The sequence below is a fragment of the Triticum urartu genome, chromosome 4A (genome assembly GCF_056163025.1).
Source record: "Triticum urartu cultivar PI428250 chromosome 4A, HENAU_Tu73, whole genome shotgun sequence".
Lineage (NCBI taxonomy): Eukaryota > Viridiplantae > Streptophyta > Magnoliopsida > Poales > Poaceae > Triticum > Triticum urartu.
The window spans coordinates 54,016,724-54,022,500 of NC_141876.1; positions in this window are offsets into that span (position 1 = coordinate 54,016,724).

Genomic DNA, 5,777 nt, shown 5'->3' on the forward strand with positions numbered 1-5,777 from the left:
CGTAATTTTTTCAGAAGGGCCAGGGGAGGCCGGCTAGGCTACCCATGGCTATTTACTCCGGCAAGTGGCCACACACTCTCTCAGCTCACGGCTGGTCACAAATCCAGCCGGACAACCTCGACCGAGGCAGGGGTGTAGGTGCATCGTTCATGCTGTCATCGTCGGCGAGGGAGGAGACCAACGGCTGCCCGCGCGTCCCGATCGGCGGCCATGCTATTCTCTCCGAGAGAGCGCCGGCTTGGGAGGGCCTCCGACCCCTTCTTCCTCCCTGCGGTATTGTGGCCAAGATGCGGCCTCCTGACGCTGTCTTTGTGACATGCCGACGACCCTCAGGTATATATTCCTTCGAAACCTGCCTTGCTCTACTGCCACAGCTCCCTTCGTGTGGATCCTTTTCTACTTCCGTCGGCTGTTCCAAAGCCACCTAGACTTCTACTATTATTAGAAGTAAAGCTATTTCATGCAGTCGACTCAAAACGTTGGTTCAAACAGGGAAGAAAGTGGGAAAGCTGTAGCATGAATCTAGGACTTGGTTCTAAGAGGAAACGGGGGAAAGTAGTAATATCTGTCACTGTTTAAATAACCATAGTTCTTATTTGCGCAAACAGGGATGTCTGTCTCCATATCGTTTCGGGATGTTTATCTCCGTATCGTTTCTATCCGCGCAATCAAAAGCACACACCTCAGTTTTAGTACAACTGCGCAAAATGAGATGGCTATCCCTCGTTGCCGTCGTCTAACCTCCCGTCTTCAAGGTATCCCTACATTGGTAGTAACTAAGGTAGAATGACCAACGCAATCTAAAAGAAGCTGATTCGTATGTTTTACTTCCTGATTGTAGTGCAGGGACGAGCGAAAACAACTGCATCCTAGTCCGGAACGCACTTTCTACCAGTCCATCCATGGATGGAGGACTAGCTGGTACGGCTGCACGGCGGTTTTTTGGAAAGGTGGGCGGACAAGAGGCATTGTGGTTTGCTTATTTCTGCAAATAGCGGTGCTTAAATTTAGTGGAATGCACAAGAATTTCACCTGGTCAGTACACTGCATGGTTCTGTTCAACATTCCAGCTGAGACCACAATTATAATTGGTTATTCTGGAATGAGAGAACCTAACCCTGAATGGTGGCAACAAGAAAAAACTAGAGTGAACTCCAGGAAATTTAAGCCTGCCGGGAGGCCCTTTTCTTAGAGAGAAGCCTTGCTTGTTTTTTTTCCTGATTTGTAAACCTTCTCACAACTTTGTCTTTTGCTGTGAACTAGTATATGTTTGATATGTTCTATGAATCATTGAGATGTATAATATTGTTGAACTTATGTTTTTCAAGTTTTTTATGAAGACGAGTTTAATGTGAGTGTTCCACATGAGCGCTGGACTAGCGTGTGAACGTTTGGAATTTATTACATTGTGGCCTCAATTAACTGCATGAACCACTGTAACAAGATACATAGTTGCTTATATGTCAGACAGCAGATTGTTGATTGTTAGGTGGTCGATAGCCTAGTGTTGAAGCGAGCTGAGCCAATGTGCCATGTTTTGCACAATTGCTTACAAGTGGGGTAGCACCAACAGTGTTTACAAGTACTTATGTATACGTCGGCGCACGGTTCTCGAACGAGTGCTCTATTTCATCAAAACATACACTGCTCGTATGATAAACCGTGACAACTTATGTCTTACCATGCCATATTCATGGAAAAACCTAGTGAGGACGCATCTGTTTCGACAACAATTATGATGGTTTTCACATGATTCACGGGCACACAAAAGTAGCAGCAGTTCCCATAGACGGATTCAAACAGAGTACTAGCCCCAGAGGGGTCGATAACAGGCAAGGTTCGGATAATTACACACAATCCAAACTACTATTAAACACTAGTTGGGGCAACTATTTCATGCCTCGATCTAATTTGGGCTGGACACAAGACGGACCTTGCCATGAACATCATCGAGGATGTCCCGCAGCAGCTCAATCCTGTGATCCTTCATGAAGACAACCTTGTGGCCTTGCCACTGATAAACTTGTTTGTGGAGGCATGCCACGTCATCTTCCTACGTAAGCTTGACAAGAACAGTATTCCTCACAAACGAAGGAGTAGCTTTGAACTTCTTGTGCTTCAGTACACCCTGGACAACACGCTTGACAACAGTGAGGCTGGAATACAACTCTTCATTGGTATAACCGCAAATGGCTTCCAGGATCCAACACCCTAAGAACTCTGTTTTCCCAGTGCGTATATTCAGGTCGTCCGCCTCATAGCGAGTGACATGTACAACCACACAATCCTTGTCTGCATCAAGGCTCTAATTGAAACAGAAACAAATTCTGAATTACTTTTCAGTATAAGAAAGACAAGTTATTTAAACCACTACGTATACCATGGCATCGAAGCTAATAAAATTTTGCATTATTAATCACCACATACTTCCCATGTTCAAGAATTCATCCGATTAACCAGTTAACTTGCCGATTAATCCCTACTCATAGGGTCACCGAGTAGCCGATAAACCAAAAAATCGTCCGATTAATTGATTAAATGGCCGATTAACTTGCCGATTAGCCGATTAATCCCCTACTCACTAGCCAACCGAGCAGCTACCAGTTAACGATTTCCTCAACAATATACTTCCTTTTCTAAAAAAATCACCACATACTTAGATGAAAACCCACAATCGAGATCGGCAAAGAAGGAAATCACCTTGGGCAGCTCAGCGGGGGGGGGGGGACACATCCTCGAAGGGGGAAAACTGCTCCTGCAGTGCCACAAGGGCTGTAACCACAAATGGGGCGTTGACTATCTCAGTATCTGGGGTCGCCTCGGTGGTTGCCTCCATCTTCTTGGAGCTCTCTGTCTTGTGGGGATCAGCCTCCCGCGTCTGCTCCAATATCGGCAGATCTTTGCCTGGTTCTCCTTGGTCCATCATGAAACTGACGAATACTAGGAGACCACTGAAAGGAAAACACAATCGCAATGACAATGAAACAAAAAAGAGAGTGAGGATCGGTTACTGCTTTGCAAAAGTTCTTTTTTTTCCTCTGAACGAAAATATAACAACATCACGGATCCGCTTACCTTCCCTTCGTTCGGAGAGAAGAACAGTGGCAGATGCAAGTGTTGCCTTTCTTGAAGACGGTGAGGGAGAAGGGGATTCAGCGAAGAGTGAAATGATGGTTGCTTCGTCCGTCAAACATAGACTGTGGGGAGGTGGGGTTTTGTGATACGACGGCTCGTTACTGCCACGCTACGACCGAGGTGACTCTCCGCCTGCATACTGCCTTCTAATTTGGTGGATGGCATTTGGGCCCGCGTGCTGCATGGCCCGCATGTCGGTGAACAAAAGTATAACGGCATTCAGTAGAGGGAGACGTTTTAATGACCTAGGAGGAGCCAGAAGCGGTAGAGTGTCTCCACTGTACTAGTAGTAATTGTTTTTCTGGGTAGCTGTAGAGTGTCTCCACTGTACTAGTAGTAATTGTTTCTCGGGTCCCAAGACAAAACAGCTCATCCACACTAGTAAATAGTAAAATCAATTCAAAAGCCCATATATTTACTGAATGAGATGCGCTACCCACACCCAGCACTCCGCCCCCCCCCCCAAAAAAAACTGGGTGCTCTTCTTCCTCCTCGCTCCTAGAGAAAACCCCAGCTCCCCTTCTTCCTCACTCCTACAGAAAACCCCCAGCTCCCCTTCTTCTTCGCTCGCACTACAACTAGGCTCGTCATTTGTTACTTTGCTCAAATCCGTGAGCGCGACGCGACGCCCCCGAGGAAAATGGAGTCGTCTGACCTAAGCACCAAGAAGATGAGGCTCCCGCCAGCGGCGACGCCTGTTGTAGATCCCGCACCCGGCAGCGCGGGGAGAAGCGGCGACCCCGCCCCCACCGGATCCCAGGAACCCGTAGAATCTCGGGTGGACCGCATCAGCGATCACCCGGACGCCATCCTTGGGGAGATCATCTCGCTTCTCCCCACCAAGGATTGATGCCGCACCCAAATCCTCTCAATTCGGTGGCGCCCTCTATGGCGCGCCGTTCCCCTTAATCTCGACTGTCGTCAGCTATCTCTCTTCAATGATTTTGAAATCCCCAGAGCCATCATCTCCTCCCACCAGGGATCCGTTCAAAGCCTCTGCATCCTGTCATGCTACCTGAGCAAGCATACCATGCCCCGCACGGTGGACGCCTGGCTGGAATCCCCTAAATTCACAGAACTACAGCTGCTTGAGTTCTACTATTCCCCTGGAAATCACATACCACATACCGAACGCCATGAACTTGTGCCCTTAGCACCAATGTCCATCTCGGGGTTTTCATCCTCTCTCCACACCGCCACCTTTGCGCAGTGCTACCTATCAGACAATCTGGTACTAAACCTTCGACTCCCATTTCTGAAGAAACTTTCACTTTTGCGGGTTCGTATATCGGAGGCCTCATTGCACAACATCATCCACTCCAGTTGCCCTGCGCTGGAGTGCTTGGTGCTTTTTTCACAGTTAGAATCGGTTGTCTCCAAATAAAGTAGCACTATTAGGAAAAGGCCTACTAATGGTGCACCAGTTTTGCCTACTAATGGCGCATCACTGGTGCGCCATTAGTATCACGCCACTAGTATTTATTAATAATGGCGCACCACCCAGTGCGCCATTAGTATATAACACCATGCGCCATTAGTATGCCTCCCAGGGGCCATATTTAACCATGTGCTTTGGCACACTAATGGCGCACTGCGGATGGATGCGCCATTAGTATACTTGGCATACTAATGGCGCACTGTTTGGTGATGCGCCATTAGTATACTTTGGCATACTAATGGCGCACTCTGTAGTGATGCGCCATTAGTATGAATATTAGGTTTTTTTTACTTTTCTAATTTTTGCACAGGTTACAAAATATATTATTTGACAGAATATAGATAGTAGCACACAGCAACAACATATTCATCGAATACAATAGAAGATTAGTCTCCGAATACAATTCATCATATTAGTCTCCGAATTCAAAAGACCGAACAAAGATAGAACATTACAAGTCTCGAGACCGTGAGTAGCGAGTTTGTCGGAAGTAATACTAATCCTAACAAGTCCTACTAATCATCATCATACAACTTCTACTCGTTATTAATAAACAAGTCATATGATCATCATCTTGATATCATCGAACCAACCCTACTTAATTGTTCTTAGCACAAGATCATCAGTATTAGGCAGGACCTAAATACCCTATTTAAGCTAAAATAGCATAAAACAATATAGACCCTGACTCTCCATTATGGAGAATGGAGAACATCCTGTCTCCAATTGTTCTCCGCTTCCTTTTGCTTCCAAGAACCTCCTTACGACTGTCCATACATTTTTTCCATCCTTTGATTTTCATGTCTCCACTTCTTTTAGAAATCTCGTATGGACAGTTGAGATTCGTAGGATGACCTGGCTGTATGTTCAAAACATTAAGACTACCTTTCTTATACATCAAATGAGGCACACAATTCTCTGGGATTATCTGTTAGTAATAACTTCATAGTTAGCAATGATGTACTAGTTTTAGAAGTATGCAAAAGATGCACGGATGTCGTAATAGTAAAAATCTTACCAGGGTATCTCCATGGTAGTTACCGTAGTTGAACACATGCACTAGTGGCACGTATTTACCATAATATTGAGGAGTTTGATTGTGGATATTGTAATTCTCAATGTCAGTACAAAATCCGACCAGATGATTTTTCTCCTTGTAAGTTGTTAATTCGGAGCCATCGGTGCAGTGGGTTTTGTCTACCAT